Genomic DNA, 17,585 nt, shown 5'->3' with positions numbered 1-17,585 from the left:
GCACAACCAGAATAATGCTGTACATTAGGCGCACCGGTTTACAAGGCGCACTGTTGAGTTTTGAGGGAAAAAAAGGATTGTAAGTGCGTCTGGTAGTCCGGAAAATACAGTACGGTACATAAGTATTCACAGCCTTTGCCCAATACTTTGTTGACGCACATTTGGCAACAATTACAGCCTCAAGTCTTTTTGAATACGATGCCACAAGCTTGGCACACCTATCTTTGGGCAGTTTCGCTCATTCCTGTTTGCAGCACCTCTCTAGCTCCATCTGGTTGGAAGTCTGGTTTTCAAAGTTGACAGAGGTGGGTGAGAAAAAATTAACAGTACCTGGTTTTCCATTTACAATAATACACTAAAAGCAATGGAAGTAGATTTTACGGTGAAAATAACAATAACTGTTTTTAAATTTACAATAATACACTATAAAATACAACGTAAATGTTTTGGTAAAATTCTGACGACTGTTTTTACTGTATTTTTATAACAGTTTATTTTTTTGTTTGTGTGTGTCCTGTCCTGCTACTCGGACAAATCATATTGTTGAAGTACGAACCCCAAAACCAGTACATTGTGTAAATCGTAAATAAAAACAAAATACAATGATTTGTAAAAACAGAATACAAATCCTTTTCAACCTATATTCAATTGTATAGACTGCAAAGACAAGATATTTAATGTTCGAACTGGTAAACTTTGTTACTTTTTGCAATTTTTAGCTCATTTAGAATTTGATGCCTGCAACATGTTTAAAAAAAGCTGGTACAAGTGCCAAAAAAGACTGAGAAAGTTGAGGAATGCTCATCAAACACTTATTTGGAACATCCCACAGGTGAACAGGCCAATTGGGAACAGGTGGGTGCCATGATTGGGTATAAAAGCAGCTTCCATGAAATGCTCAGTCATTCACAAACAAGGATGGGGCGAGGTTCACCACTGTGTGAACAAATGCGTGAGCATATTGTCCAACAGTTTAAGAACAACATTTCTCAATGAGCTATTGCAAGGAATTTAGGGATTTCACCATCTAAGGTCTGTGATGTCATCAAACGGCTATGGGTGCAAAGTTCAAAAATCAGCATCTGTGATGGTATGGCGGGGTTTTAGTGCCCAAGACATGGGTAACTTACACATCTGTGAAGGCACCAATAATGCTGAAAGGTACATACAGGTTTTGGAGCAACATATGTTGCCATCCAAGCAACGTCTTTTTCATGGACGCCCCTGCTTATTTCAGCAAGACAATGCCAAGCCACATTCTGAACGTGTGACAACAGTGTGTAGGCTTTGTAGTAAAAGAGTGCGGGTACTAGACTGGCCTGCCTATAGTCCAGACCTGTCTCCCATTGAAAATGTGTGGCGCATTATGAAGCGTAAAATACCACAACAGAGACCCCGGACTGTTGAACAACTTAAGCTGTATATCAAACAAAAATGGGAGATAATTCAACCTGAATAGCTTCAAAAATTGGTCTCCTCAGTTCCCAAACGTTTACTGAGTGTTGATAAAAGGAAAGGCCATGCCAACTTTTTGCAATGTGTTGCTGCCATTAAATTCTAAGTTAATGATTATTTGCAAAAAAACATTAAGTTTCTCAGTTCAAACATTAAATATCTTGTCTTTGCAGTCTATTCAATTGAATATAAGTTGAAAAGGATTTGCAAATCATTGTATTCTGTTTTTATTTACGAATTACACAACGTGCCAACTTTACTGGTTTTGGGTTTTATAGATGCCCATATTTACTTTACAAACGAGAGGTGTGGGATACTTCTCTTGTTGCCTTATTTGTATCTGACTTTACTAAATGGATTGTTGTTATTTTCAACACCTGCCCCCACTAAAAGACTCCACTCCTTAATCCAAACCCGCACAAACACACCACCGCCCAAACAACCGACACACAGCACCCACACCAAACAAGAGGGCCGCGCTTCCCCAGCATCAAGTCACCGACACAGCCCAAACAGCACAAGGCCTGACTGGGCCCTTCCATTAAATCGGTGCCATTTGCTTAATTGTCTTCACAAATTAAACGTAAATGTCTCTAAATCCGATAATACGCATATTGAACTCGTTCACAGGTCTATTGGCCTGTCTTAGGTGAATATATTTTTGACACAAGGTTCCAAAGCCCACAATGTTTTTTTGTGTTTGTTTGTTTGACACAACAGGAGTGAAAGTTAGAGGAGTGGCATTTATTCATGCTAATAGCATATTAGCACGAACCACATGACATCAAAAATGAACGTTGCATTCAAAAAAAGTACGTGGGCAACAGTACTGTGCTGACATTTTAGACCACACAAAACAAATTAATGAGTGGACTTACCTTCCCTTGGCATGCAGAGGATGTGAATGATGCAACTTCCTGTGGACCATGTGACCTGTTCAAATTTTTCAGAGGCGGTAATGTGTTAGGGCGGGGGTCGGCTCTTTAGCGCCGCCCTAGTGGCTCCCTGGACCTCTTTCAGAGATGTGTGAAAATGGAAAAAGATGAAGAAAAAAAAATATTTGTTTTAATATATTTGCTGTAGGAGAACAAACATGACACAAACCTTCCTAATTGTTAGACATCCCACTGTTTATGTTCTACATGCTTCACTGATGAGAGGATTTGGCAAGCACCGTTTTGTCCCACTAATTTCAGCGATCCTTGAAGTCATCGTAGTTTGTTTACATGTACAACTTTCTCCGATGCTGCCACAGAAAGACGTGTTTTATGCCACTCCTTCTTTGTCTCATTTTGTCCACCAAACGTTTTATGCTGTGTGTGAATGCACAAAAGTGAGTTTAGTTGATTTTATTGATTTGCTGTAGTCTTTATCTTTGGTCAATCCGTGACTGCAAGCTCATCGATGCTAACATGCTATTAGCTAACTGCATGTACATATTGCATCATGATGCCTCGTTTGTAGCTATATTTTAGCTCGTTTAATTTCCTTCACTTATGTTCTCTGTGTATTTAATTTATATTTGCATGTCTCATGACACATTATCTGTATGTAATAGTGGCTGCATTTCTCATAGTTGTTTGTGTGCTATGTTGTTCCAGACCACTGAACTCATCGTAGTTTGTTTACATGGACAACTTTCTCCGACGCAGCCACAGAAAGACATGTTTTATGCCACTCTTTGTTTGTCTCATTTTGTTCACCAATGGTTTATGCTGTGTGTGAATGCACAAAGGTGAGCTTTGTTGATTTTATTGATTTGCTGGAGTGCTTATCAGGCATATTTGGTCAATCCATGACCCCAAACTAATCGATGCTAACATGCTATTTGGGCTAGCTGCATGTACATATTGCATCATTATGCCTCGTTTGTAGGTATATTTGAGCTCATTTAATTTCCTTTACTTATGTCCTCTGTGTATTTAATGTATATCTGCATGTCTCATGTCACATTATCTGTATGTAATATTGGCTGCATTTCTCATTGTAGTTTGTGAGCCATGTTGTTCCAGACCACAGCAAACGTTACCCAGCTTGCAAAGATTGTAATAAATCCATTAGAAGAAGACAGCCTGCCGTTTCCTTTAACTTGGACACACACATCTATACCTGTTGCCATTCTAAGACAGTCATTTCCAGGAGTTATCTCTTCCTCTGAGAAGCCTCCATTTTACTCATGATTTCCAATGTTGCAAAAATGTGTAGAATAAATATCAAAATACAACATTTCTGTCAACGAAGATTTGCGTCAGCCTTGGAAAGTAAGCTATTATAGCTAATATAGACACTTACATCATGTGTTGCCTTCATTATAACACTTATATAAGACTTTTAAAGTCATTTTGATAGTAGGCTAATATCGCTAATATGGACACTTACATCATGTGTTGCCTTCATTATAACACTTCATACTTGCCAACCCTCCCGGATTTTCCTGGAGACTCCCGAAATTCAGCGCCTCTCCCGAAAACCTCCCGGGACAAATTTTCTCCCGAAAATCTCCCGAAATTCAGGCGGACTCAGGTCCATACGGACCTGAGTCCGCTTTCCCACAATATAAACAGCGTACCTGCCCAATCACGTTATAACTGTAGAATGATGGAGGGCGAGTTCTTGGTTTCTTATGTGGGTTTATTGTTAGGCAGTTTCATTAACGTCCTCCCAGTGCGGTAACAACACACCTACCGTAAAGCAGTTTGTCTGCCGTAAACAGCAATGTTGTGACACTCTTAAACAGGACAATACTGCCATCTAGTGCATTTGATGAAGGCACTTCTGTGCGTTCCACACAGCAATGCATCATCAGAGAGGGTGTTCAGCATGGTTAGAAAAATAGTGACAGAGAATAGAACAAGGATGGACAATTCAACCCTTAACTAAACAATGAGTAAATGAGTGTTATGCGTGTGTATATGTGTAAATAAATGAACACTGAAATTCAAGTATTTATTTTATATACATATATATATATATATATATATATATATAATAAAATAAATATATATTTATAGCTAGAATTCACTGAAAGTCAAGTATTTCTTATATATATATATATATATATATATATATATATATATATATATATATATATATATATATATATATATATATATATATATATATATATATATGTGCTGTAAATATACTCCTCCCCTCTTAACCACACCCCAACACGCCCCGCCCCCAACCACGCCCCCTGCCCCCCACCCCCCGAAATCAGAGGTCTCAAGGTTGGCAAGTATGTAACACTTATATAAGACTTTTAAAGTCATTTTGACAGTAGGCTAATATAGACACTTACATCATGTGTTGCCTTCATTGTAACACTTACGGTATATAAGACTTTTAAAGTCATTTTGATAGTAGGCTAATATCGCTAATATAGACACTTACATCATGTGTTGCCTTCATTATAACACTTATATAAGACTTTTAAAGTAATTTTGATAGTAGGCTAGTATCGCTAATATAGACACTTACATCATGTGTTGCCTTCATTGTAACACTTACGGTATATAAGACTTTTAAAGTCATTTTGATAGTAGGCTAATATAGACACTTACATCATGTGTTGCCTTCATTATAACACTTATATAAGACTTTTAAAGTCATTTTGATAGTAGGCTAGTATCGCTAATATAGACACTTACATCATGTGTTGCCTTCATTATAACACTTATATAAGACTTTTAAAGTCATTTTGATAGTAGGCTAGTATCGCTAATATAGACACTTACATCATGTGTTGCCTTCATTATAACACTTATATAAGACTTTTATTTTTTTGCGGCTCCAGACAGATTTTTATTTTTGTTCCAATATGGCTCTTTCAACATTTTGGGTTGCCGACCCCTGTATTAGGGTCACAGGACTGGAATTTGAACTAAACTTTTGTTTCTTTTTTTGTTGGAAATTAAATAAACCCATTTGGTTAAGTATAGTTAGAATAAAGAGCAACAAAAATATAAAAAAGTAACATTTCTGAATGATCTGAAGGAATGATTATATTGTTTTATTTTTTTAATATTTATTTATTATTTTATTTTTTTCCACTGTTCGACGTAAGATTTGAATTAAGCTTTTAAATGTGCAATCAGATCAATATGCAGGACACTTGGCTGATGAAAAAAAAAATTTACAGTCAATTTTATCCGTATTTGCACGTTTTATTTTCTGGAGACTCTGCGGTTTGAAAGAGCAAACTTTCCCTGGGGCTCAGTGTTACGTGGGTAACACACATTTACATAACATTCGAAAGTAAAATTGCTGAAGGTGATAATAAATACTGCCTTATCTTCAAAAGGCTATTTAACGGTTTGTTGGAATGTTCAACATCTGTTTGCCTCCATTTCCTCTCTCCCTGTCCTCCCGTCATGTAATTGTAGGCGACTACAGGGCAGCGGCGATCACATTCTGTCCCACACGAGGAATGCAAACAAGCGGGAAACTCTTCCAAGAATCCACAGTTGAGGACCTTTCTGGAATGTCCTAACGAGGCCGTGCCGCTGTGTTTACAGTTCCAGACTGATGGCAACCCGGCAATCTGCCCTGCCAGCATGTCATTATCTCCTCTCTTCAGGGAACATGGAGGAACTCACATTTCTTCTTCTCGAGTTAAAGTCCACGAGAGACGGACACAAGTTTATTACTGATTGACACTGATTAATCTTTGCTTTTTAATTGCTTCAAAGTAACAGCTTGATTTGCACTCAACCGCTGGTAGGAACTGGAAGATTACCTTGTTGAATTAAACAATTTCAAAAATACTTTTCGGGGCTTTCGTTTGGCATTTTTGGTCAAAAGGCTATCATTTTTAGATGTAATTGCTCACTTCAGCCCTGAATTGTACACACACCAGTAGGGATGTCCGATAATGGCTTTTTGCCGATATCCGATATTCCGATATTGTCCAACTCTTTAATTACCGATACCGATATCAACTGATACCGATATATACAGTCGTGGAAATAACACATTATTATGCCTAATTTGGACAACCAGGTATGGTGAAGATAAGGTACTTTTAAAAAAATTAATAAAATAAAATAAGATAAATAAATTAAAGGCCTACTGAAATGCGATTGTCTTATTTAAACGGGGATAGCAGGTCCATTCTATGTGTCATACTTGATCATTTCGCGATATTGCCATATTTTTGCTGAAAGGATTTAGTAGAGAACATCGACGATAAAGTTCGCAACTTTTGGTCGCTGATAAAAAAGCTTTGCCTGTACCGGAAGTAGCAGACGATATGCGTGTGACGTCACAGGTTGTGGAGCTCCTCACATCTGCACATTGTTTACAATCATGGCCACCAGCAGCGAGAGCGATTCGGACCGAGAAAGCGACGATTTCCCCATTAATTTGAGCGAGGATGAAAGATTTGTGGATGAGGAAAGTGAGATTGAAGGACTAGAGGGCAGTGGGAGCGATTCAGATAGGGAAGATGCTGTGAGAGGCGGGTGGGACCTGATATTCAGCTGGGAATGACTAAAACAGTAAATAAACACAAGACATATATATACTCTATTAGCCACAACACAACCAGGCTTATATTTAATATGCCACAAATTAATCCCGCATAACAAACACCTCCCCCCTCCCATCCATATAACCCGCCAATACAACTCAAACACGTACACAACACACTCAATCCCACAGCCCAAAGTACCGTTCACCTCCCCAAAGTTCATACAGCACATATATTTCCCCAAAGTCCCCAAAGTTACGTACGTGACATGCACATAGCGGCACGCACGTACGGGCAAGCGATCAAATGTTTGGAAGCCGCAGCTGCATGCGTACTCACGGTACCGTGTCTGCGTATCCAACTCAAAGTCCTCCTGGTAAGAGTCTCTGTTGTCCCAGTTCTCCACAGGCCAATGGTAAAGATTGTCTGTCATCTTTCGGGAATGTAAACAATGAAACACCGGCTGTGTTATCCGGCACAACAGTCAGGGGGTGCATTCTACGGCGGGGGTGCGTTATCCAGCACAACACCTGCCGCAATACACCGCTTCCCTCCTACAGCTTTCTTCTTTGCTGTCTCCATTGTTCATTGAACAAATTGCAAAAGATTCACCAACACAGATGTCCAGCTTACTGTGGAATTTTGCGATGAAAACAGACGACATAATAGCTGGCCACCATGCTGTCCCAAAATGTCCTCCACAATCCGTGACGTCACGCGCAGACGTCATCATACCGAGACGTTTTCAGCAGGATATTTCGCGCAAAATTTAAAATTGCACTTTAGTAAGCTAACCCGGCCGTATTGGCATGTGTTGCAATGTTAAGATTTCATCATTGATGTATAAACTATCAGACTGCGTGGTCGGTAGTAGTGGGTTTCAGTAGGCCTTTAAAAACATTTTCTTGAATAAAAAAAGAAAGTAAAACAATATAAAAACGGTTACATTGAAACTAGTAATCATACTTGCCAACCCTCCCGAATTTTCCGGGAGACTCCCGAAATTCAGCGCCTCTCCCAAAAACCTCCCGGGACAAATATTCTCTCGAAAATCTCCCGATTTTCAGCCGGAGCTGGAGGCCACGCCCCCTCCAGCTCCATGCGCACCTGAGTGAGGTCAGCCTTTTTTCACGACGGGAGGACAACAGGGTGACAAGAACTAAATCATCCAGACTAGAGATAAATTGTATTATTATGTTTATCTTACCTAAAAATAAATATATTTATTAATTTAAAAAAAAAAACTAAATACATTTTTACTATATTTTGCTAAAAACATCAAAATTAATTGTATTTTTATTTTTTATTTTTTATGACTCCTTATTACATCCAGCCATAGAATTATACATTAAAATAAACATATTTGAAATAATTAATTTTAAATTATCATAATAATTCATTTAAAATGACCATATTTAATTATTAAAATAATTGCTTGTTTATCAACAACTTTAGCATTTTATTCATTACATTTTGAAGCTCTCAGAAGCCAAGTCATGTTATATTCCTTAATATTTATTTATGCAAGTTTGAAGTATCAATTATCCAAACACAGTTTTGTTTGCATATCTTCAGGATGTATATATATATATATATATATATATATATATATATATATATATATATATATATATATATATATATATATATATATATATATATATATACCCACCACCACCTCCCGAAATCAGAGGTCTCAAGGTTGGCAAGTATGCTAGTAATTAATGAAAATGAGTAAAATTAACTGTTAAAGGTTAGTACTATTAGTGGACCAGCAGCACGCACAATCATGTGTGCTTATGGACTGTATCCCTTGCAGACTGTATTGATATATATTGATATATAATGTAAGAACCAGAATATTAATAACAGAAAGAAACAACCCTTTTGTGTGAATGAGTGTAAATGGGGGAGGGAGGTTTTTTGGGTTGGTGCATTAATTGTAAGTGTATCTTGTGTTTTTTGTGTTGATTTAATTTAAAAAAAAAAAAAAAAAACGATACCGATAATAAAAAAAACGATACCGATAATTTCCGATATTACATTTTAACGCATTTATCGGACATCTCTACACACCAGGCCAATCGTATCGCGAGTGAATCGAGCTAAATATTGATATTATGAAGTAGGGTTGCGCAATATAGACGATATAATATAATACATATTTGTCCGACAATAAAGCTTTTAATACTGCGTTACTGCCATTGACCACAGATATTCGTATGTTTTGTTTTTTTTCCTGACAGAGTCAATTGCGTTGTTTTTCACCAAATTATCGCGCATTTACAAACTTACTGTCATGACCGGTCCCTCATGCCCCGTGTCTCTACGCCAGACTTGGGCAAAATGTGGCCCTTTAAGATTTTCAATGCGGCCCACCGGTCGTTCTACACAATTGTTTTAGTTCTTTAACTTAGACTTGAACAAACTTTATTGATCCACAAGGGAAATTGTTCCACACAGTAGCTCAATTTCAAAGGATGGAAAGGATATTGCAGGTATTAAGTAGACAAAACATGTACCATAGTAGCAATTCTGTTTTAGTCTGTTTCCTGGGTGCACCCTCTTTCCCTGTTTACTGTTGCTTTCCATGGGCACTGATTTTCCTCACCTGTCTTAGTTTAGCAATTAGTGTTCCCACCAGGTGTTTTGGTTAATCACTCCCCTTTATAGTTTCCTGTCACCCAGCAGTAGTTGCTGGGTCAATGTGTGCTATAGGCAACATTGTTCTCCTGTTTTTTTCTCCTCGCTGCATGTAGTAAGTTTGTACACACTAGCATTTCTAGTTTTTCACCCTTGGTGATATTTTATGTTTTTAAGCTCCATGCTTGCTAGCAGGGGCGTCACTAGCTTTTAAGGACACGGGGGCTTAGCCCCCAGGAGATGCACAGGATGCGAGCGAACGTTACGCGCAAGCACAAAACTTCCCAAACAGCAAACAAAGACTTAGAAATTATTCATTGTTATTATTTTTTTTTTTTTTTAAATGCACGGGACGAAATGAAATGCTTTTAACCATTTTTTTTCTGTTCCTTTTTATGTATTTATTCATTTTACATTTTATATTAAATGTCTTGGTTTTTCCTCCCTCTGAAAATCCTATGAAATGTTTAACAAGCCATCCTATAATAATACAACAGCTATTAATGTAACAATACAATAAAACAAATATATATAATGATGTTTTTTTCATTATTTTAACAATAGGCTAATGTATATTACTTTATATAGATTCTACAAGAAACACAAAACTTAAAAAATAAATTATTTACAATTGCACACACAAGGTTTTGTGCCGCTTCACTCATTGTAAAGGAAGATAATGTGCTTCGTACACCTGCAGGACCGCAAGCAAGGTGGCAGAGAAAATGCGGACTGGAATTTGAGTGATGTGGGCATTTTCTATATGAACAAGTAGAATGGATTGGATACCGACGCACTAAAGGTGCTCTCTACCTTACGCTACGAAGTGAGGGGAAACTGAGTGAAGAATAACAGGTTATATGATTATTTATTTAAACTCATATTCGGGCCACTTTATAATGACTATGTCGGCATGTATTTGTAAAAAAAACAAAAAAAAACACCAAATTATTTAGGGGGGTTTAAGAATATTTTAGGGGGGCTTGAGCACCCTTAAAATATGCCTAACAACGCCAATGCTTGCTAGTATCCTCCGTTTGTATTTTTGACCCTGCCTTAAAATAATTAAAAACCTTAAATCTTACCTACACGCCGCTTCTGCTCGTTTCCTGCGTTGGAGGGGAACACGACAATCGCAGCCAAGAGCTGAAGACGTAACACATTTCAACTCATTCAGACCATTCAAGTTTTTTACCATTTTCCCCCAAAAAATCCCGCTTTTCCCGAAATTACCAATTATTTTGGAAATTCCTATTGAAATCAATGGGCCATTCTTCAAAGTTCCACAATTCCCACATTTGTCATCTGATACAAACTGATCCAACTTCAAAATATTCAGCCTGTGCCATGAATTGGGTGCTCTACTTCAACAGTTCTAAAAAAAAAAAAAAAAATCCAGGATTTCAGTTCAACTTCAGCATTGGAGCATTCACACCCAATTCCTCCAGGAATTGTCTCATCTAGTTTAAATATTTCATTGATAATCACACCGCCATACTGTGTTTCTATCTGAACTAATGCAAAGTATCCAAAAACAAAGAATAAGTGCTTATTGCATCTTGATAGTGTATATAGAGCGGAAAGTAACCAAATATTAACAGTAAATTAGTAAGTCAATTAATAATAGTTTTGAGAAAATAATACAACTGGAAATTATGCAATATATTACCAGCCAAATAAGGAGCCTTTTTAACCCATTTTAAAATCCTTTATAGGCCAAATATTATATCACAATATAGATTTTAGGCCAAATCGCCCTCCCTTGGTAACAACCAGTATCGCCCACACCTACATCACACCAGAAGCACAGCACGTTTACCTCTCGTGAACTCTGGCAAACATTTGCATTTCAAAATAAGGGAATTTGTTTAAATTATTCCACGGAAAAATAAAATATGAGAAATTTAAACAGGATGGCGAAGGGAAAGAAGGGGAAAATATGAGAGTTTCTCTGAGAAAACGGGTGGGTCGATGGTTTCTAATGATAACTGACACAAATAATAATAGGAATGAAATAGCAAGACTCAAAATAATCCACAAGTCAAACTCGGAGCACGCTCACTCTACCGCAACTACATTTAGTGCATGTGTGTGCGTAACAAAATCCTGAAGTCGCTCCTGGCAAGTAATTAATGACAGCTGCCACCTTGCGTAAAAATCAGTCAAATCCAAATGGCCGGCGTGAGTTCACCCTCAGTCCACTTCAAGACATGACTGTTCTGTATTTTGTGGGATAAGCATGTGATGGTGTTGACAGTGTGTTTTCCCTCAGCTAACAGTATGTTCTGGTCTACTCCAGTCAGAACGTACACACACACACACACACACACACACACACACACACACACACACACACACACACACACACACATTAAAAGGACATTATTGACTTTACAGCACTCTTATGCAATCCTGGAATGTTGGAAGTGGACCATGGTACTAAACCAACACATTGTACCATTAAGTTATGGCATTCCTTCTAGGCATGTACTTTTTTGTTACTCTTTTTTTCTGGGGTTGTTTTTTTTTTTTTTTACAGAAAAAAACTTTTGATTTATCTACCAAAATACAGATTGTGCAGCTGGATATCAAAACTGCTCCAATACACCTGGACTTTAAGTATGTGTATAAAAAAGACTACTACTAAAGTACACTACTTGAAAGCCATTATGTGAATATGTTACTTGTATGAGGAAAAAAAAAAAAAAAAAAAAAAAGCAAATAATGACAAGTACCATATTTTTTTAGACTATAAGGCACTTAAAATTCTTTAATTTTCTCAAAAATCGACAGTGCGCCTTATATCCCGGTGAATAATTCTGGTTGTGCTTACTGACCTCAAGGCAATTTTATTTGGTACATGGTGTAATGATAAGTGTAACCAGTAGATGGCAGTCATACATAAGAGATAAGTATAGGCTGCAATATAATGGCAGTAAAGAACACCAAAACTTTAGACATACTCAGTGGCCTAGTGGTTAGAATGTCCACCCTGATATCGGTAGGTTGTGAGTTCAAACCCCGGCCGAGTCATACAAAAGACTATAAAAATGGGACCCATTACCTCCTCAGCATCAAGGGTTGGAATTGGGGGTTAAATCACCAAAAAGGATTCCTGGGTGCTGTCCACTGCTCCCCTCAGGGGGTGAACAAGGGGATGGTTCAAATGCAGAGGGCACATTTCACCGCACCTAGTGTGTGTGTGACAATCATTGGTACTTTAACTTTAACTTAACTTAAATGTTCCATTGAGAATATAGAACATTACACACAGCTCTCAAAAATCTGTCAAAATGTTTTTAGTACGACTTCAGTAAGCTTTGAAGCCGCACCGCTTGATGGATTGTCGGCGCATTAAACATACGAGTATATAAGGACCGCAAAATGGCACCTATTAGCAGACATATTACCTGGCGTCTTGGTTTGCAATGTTATGCAAAACCAACTTTTTTTTACCTTCTGGTACCTGCTGATCTGTGTTTGGGATCTGCATAAGTCCTGAAAATGTGCACACGTCCGCAATTGTAGTCCGTAGTCATAAGCTTCTTCTTTTTCTCTACCTTCTTATGTGGCATTCATCTTCCGCTATTGCCATTTCTGATATAAAGTAGCGTACAGTTCTAATATCTGTCAGTAGACTAGCTACCAAAGCGCTAAAAACTGTAGTGGCTTTACTTAATTCACCCACAGAACTTTAGTTATTAGAGAGTTCCGGTCAGACAGTTTTTCACGGGACACATTTCCGGCGTTGTTGTTGCACTAGTGAGCCACGGATGAGAAGATGCTGCTCCGTTATTGATTTAGGTAAAGTCTGAATGTCATTAAAACAGTTAGCTCCATCTTTTGACACTTCTTCCACTCCCGTCCTTGCACGCTACACCGCTACAACAAAGATGATGGGGAGAAGACGCTGTCGAAGGTGAGCCACGTAAACAAGACCGCCCACAAAACGGCGCATCCTGAAGCGATTGTTAGAAAGTGACTTGAAGATGGTCTGTAAAACATAATCTATGCAACCAAAGAACCACCATCACATTTTATGTAGACCACAAGATAGTGTTTTACATTTAGAAAAAAAAATCATAATATGACTCCTTTAATACGCCTTATAATCCGGTGCGCCTTTTGTATTAAAGTCGACCTGACTAGACCCGCACATCAGTGGTCCGAAAAATAGGGTATATTAGGGATTTGCCGTATATTTGTTTTATAATAGAACCTCTAATTTTCTTGACAATTGAAATAGAAAACAATGATATCCAAACACTTTATATAAGCTTCTTTTTCAAAGAACCCTGGAGGCTAGCATGCTGCATTGCAATTTCGTCAAGCCTTCTCGGTGAAATACGTAAACAGACAAAAAGAAAAGTGTGCAAAAAAAAAAAATAGCCAGAAGCCTTAGCTAAGGCTACACCAAAAAAATTAGTCATTTTGTGTTATCTTGAAATAAACATTGTTTGACTATTCTAACATACAGCCAAGTTCGTGCTAAAACGGCACTTAGAACTATGAAGAAAAACAGTAACATTAGCATTTATGCTAGCGCTAACATGACACTAAAGGTGTCCAGGCTGGTACTATCGACCGCGTCATTTTTTGCTCACAATTTTCAGTATCAGAAGAATCAGAATCAGAATCAGGTATATTGGCCAGGTATGTTTAGCACACAAGGAATTTGACGTGGAAGAGAGCGCAATTAGAGATGCTTGTGAATCTAAACTGTAAACTGTTTTATGTTTTTCAAGCTTCATGTGTTACAAAAAGACTGAAGCTAAATGCTAAATCTTGACGTCATTGCAGTGGAACGTGACGCCAACACGGCCGCCTGGAATCTTGTCTGTAACTTATTTTCTTCTTTGATTTATCACAGTCTAGTTTCAATGTTCTGTTTTTGTTACATTGCTGTTTGATTGATTGATTGATTGATTGATTGAGACTTGCATTAGTAGATTGCACAGTACAGTACATATTCCGTACAATTGACCACTAAATGGTAACACCCGAATACGTTTTTCAACTTGTTTAAGTCGGGGTCTACGTTAATCAATTCATGGTAGGCTGTAGGCTTGATAGGACGAAGGACTTTCATTTAATTGTTTGTGCCTAACATTTGAGTCCCATCTCTTTGTCAAGTGAAGATGTGCTACGTTAGCTTTTAGCATGAACCCCTTTACGCTTTATGCTAGTTGCTAGATCAAAAGGCGGAATGTTTACATGGTTATTGTGTTTACATTAGTGGTTGATATCCTTTTATGTTCATGTTGGCCACCAACTCAAAATCTGTCAGGCTTGTTACTGACAGTTTGGTTATGTTTGGGGTTTCCTTTGTGTTTAAGTTTATATCCTGTCAGCGCTCTTATTTTGGTTCCATTTCCTGCATGTCTCCCTGAGCGCTCGTTTCCCTCACCTGTCCCTGATTGGCAGCCTGACACACCTGGTTGCAATGGCCAATCAGGCTACTCCAGTCAGGGCTTGATGATTGCATTCTGTATCCTGTTTCCTGTAACCTGTTATCCTGTTTCCAGGTTCCTGTTCCAGAAAGTGCGGAAATATGATCATATCACACCAACTCTCAAATCCCTTCACTGGCTTCCTGTTCCACTCAGGCTTGAATTCAAAGTCTCCCTACTAACCCACCAGTGCCTCCATGGAAATGCCCCCCTCTACCTCAAAGAACTACTCACCCCCAAATCATCCACACGACACCTCCGCTCCGGACAGGCTAACCTCCTCCAACCTCCGAGGACAAAGCTACGAACAATGGGAGACCGGGCCTTCCGCTCCGCCGCTCCCAGTCTGTGGAACGCTCTCCCTGACCACCTGAGGGCACCACAGACTGTGGATTTTTTTAAAAAGGCTTAAAAACCCTTGTTTTTTAAAAAGCCTTTTTTTTCAGATATATGCATACTCATTTTAGCTATTAGGCTGTTCTAGTTTTTATTTGTATTTATTTTTTTATTATCTTTTTATTTTTTATTTTATTTTTTTTTAATACACTGTAGCACTTTGAGGTTGTTTACTCAATGTAAAGTGCTTTTTACAAATAAAATCTATTATTATTATTATTATTATTCCTGTTTTCCCTGCATGCACTGCAAAAAGTCAGTGTTCAAAAACAAGAAAAAAAATACAAAAATTAGGGGTATTTTATTTGAACTAAGCAAAATTATCTGCCAATAGAACAAGAAAATTTGAGACTTTCCAAAACAAGTAAAATGAGCTAATCTCAATGAACCCCAAAATACCTTAAAATAAGTATATTCTCACTAATAACAAGTGAAGTTTTCTTGGTAGAAAAACAAATGAGACCTTTTTGCTCAATATGTTGAAAAATATTCTTAAATTAAGTAAAAAAAAATGTCATGCTTGAAATAAGAAATTATTACTTTAAAAAAGTAGTTTTATACTTGTGAGTGTTAATGACACAGTTTTGTATCAGTTGATATTCTAGTTTCAAGCATCCATCCATCCATTTCCTACCGCTTATTACCTTTGGGGTCACGGGGGGCGCTGGAGCCTATCTCAGCTACAATTGGGCGGAAGGCGGGGTACACCCTGGACAAGTCGCCACCTCATCGCAGGGCCAACACAGATAGACAGACAACATTCACACTCACATCCACACACTAGGGCCAATTTAGTGTTGCCAATCAACTTATTCCCAGGTGCATGTCTTTGGCGGTGGGAGGAAGCCGGAGTACCCGGAGGGAACCCACGCAGTCACGGGGAGGACATGCAAACTCCACACAGAAAGATCCCGAGCCCAGGATTGAACCCAAGACTACTCAGGACCTTCGTATTGTGAGGCAGATGCACTAACCCCTCTGCCACCGTGAAGCCCAGTTTCAAGCATGTTTTACTCAATATACTGTAGGTCATACAATCTCAGTAACAAGCTGTAATATCTTACTGAGATCATTTAGAACCCTTAAACACTTAAAACAAGTAAAACACTCTAACATAACATCTGCTTAGTGAGAAGAAGTATCTTATCAGACAGAAAATAAGCAAATATCACCCTTTTTTGAGATATTTAATCTTACTTAGATTTCAGTTTTTGCAGTGTGTACTTACCAGTTTCACTATTTGTTTTTTTGACATTAAAGTCATGTTTTCCTGCGCTACGTCTACCGTCTCTGCATCTTGATGTTCAAGACCAACAGCAGTCCCTGACAAAATCACTGTTTTTTAAACCAAAAAATATAAGAATACCACCAACAGCTAGCATATCAGGCTATACAACGCACCTAAGTATAAGCCGCACAAACCTCATTTTAGACCAATTTTTTTTTGTACATATATTGGCCACACAGGTCTATAAGCCACAGGTGTACACTTTGACTACGTTTACACTGCAGGCTAAAGTGGCCCAATTTTTTTCCAGCTGACTGACTACACCGCAAAGTAAAATGTGATCTTTAACAGACTCCGGTATAAACGCGCACGGGCCCCAGCGTGGCCCCAATGTGGCCTCAACGTCACTTGCATGCGCAGTTCAATAAAGTAAAAACAAAGGAAGTTGACCGGATTCTGTGAATGAACAGGGAAGTCGCAACTACTACTACAAAATAAAATAAAAGTTGCCACACCTTAAACATGAAGTGTTTTATAGCTGTTAAGTAAAAGAGACGCAGACATCAGTGTCGATCTACATTACGTTTATTTTTCAACTCACTTACATAAACAATTTACGTGATGTACGTAACAAGTAAGCAAATACACCACAGCGTCAATTCCGGTCCTTCAACAATTGCTATTTCTTAGGAATCAAAGTATATTATATATATATATATATATATATATATATATATATATATATATATATATATATATATATACGGTATATATATATATATATATATATATATATACGGTATATATATATATATCTTCATATATTAAATACAGCCCAGTGGTTCTCGATTTTTTTTCACCAAGTACCACCTTAGAAAACACTTGGCTCTCCAAGTACCACCATAATGACCAACAATAAAATACAGTAGCGTAGTAGGCCTAA

General features: G+C 37.9%; 1 protein-coding gene across 1 annotated transcript in view; it reads right to left on the bottom strand.

Annotated features, from left to right (window-relative positions):
- Positions 1–2,378, bottom strand: part of LOC133618752 (angiomotin-like 2a) — a 64,552-nt gene extending 62,174 nt beyond the window's left edge. The window contains exon 1 of the mRNA XM_072915193.1: positions 2,334–2,378. The gene's annotated coding sequence lies outside the window, so the exon portion shown is untranslated. The remainder of the gene's footprint in view (positions 1–2,333) is intronic.
- Between the last annotated feature and the right edge of the window lie 15,207 nt (positions 2,379–17,585).

The sequence above is a fragment of the Nerophis lumbriciformis genome, linkage group LG19 (assembly GCF_033978685.3).
Source record: "Nerophis lumbriciformis linkage group LG19, RoL_Nlum_v2.1, whole genome shotgun sequence".
Lineage (NCBI taxonomy): Eukaryota > Metazoa > Chordata > Actinopteri > Syngnathiformes > Syngnathidae > Nerophis > Nerophis lumbriciformis.
This window is presented reverse-complemented; position numbering and strand designations above follow the sequence as displayed.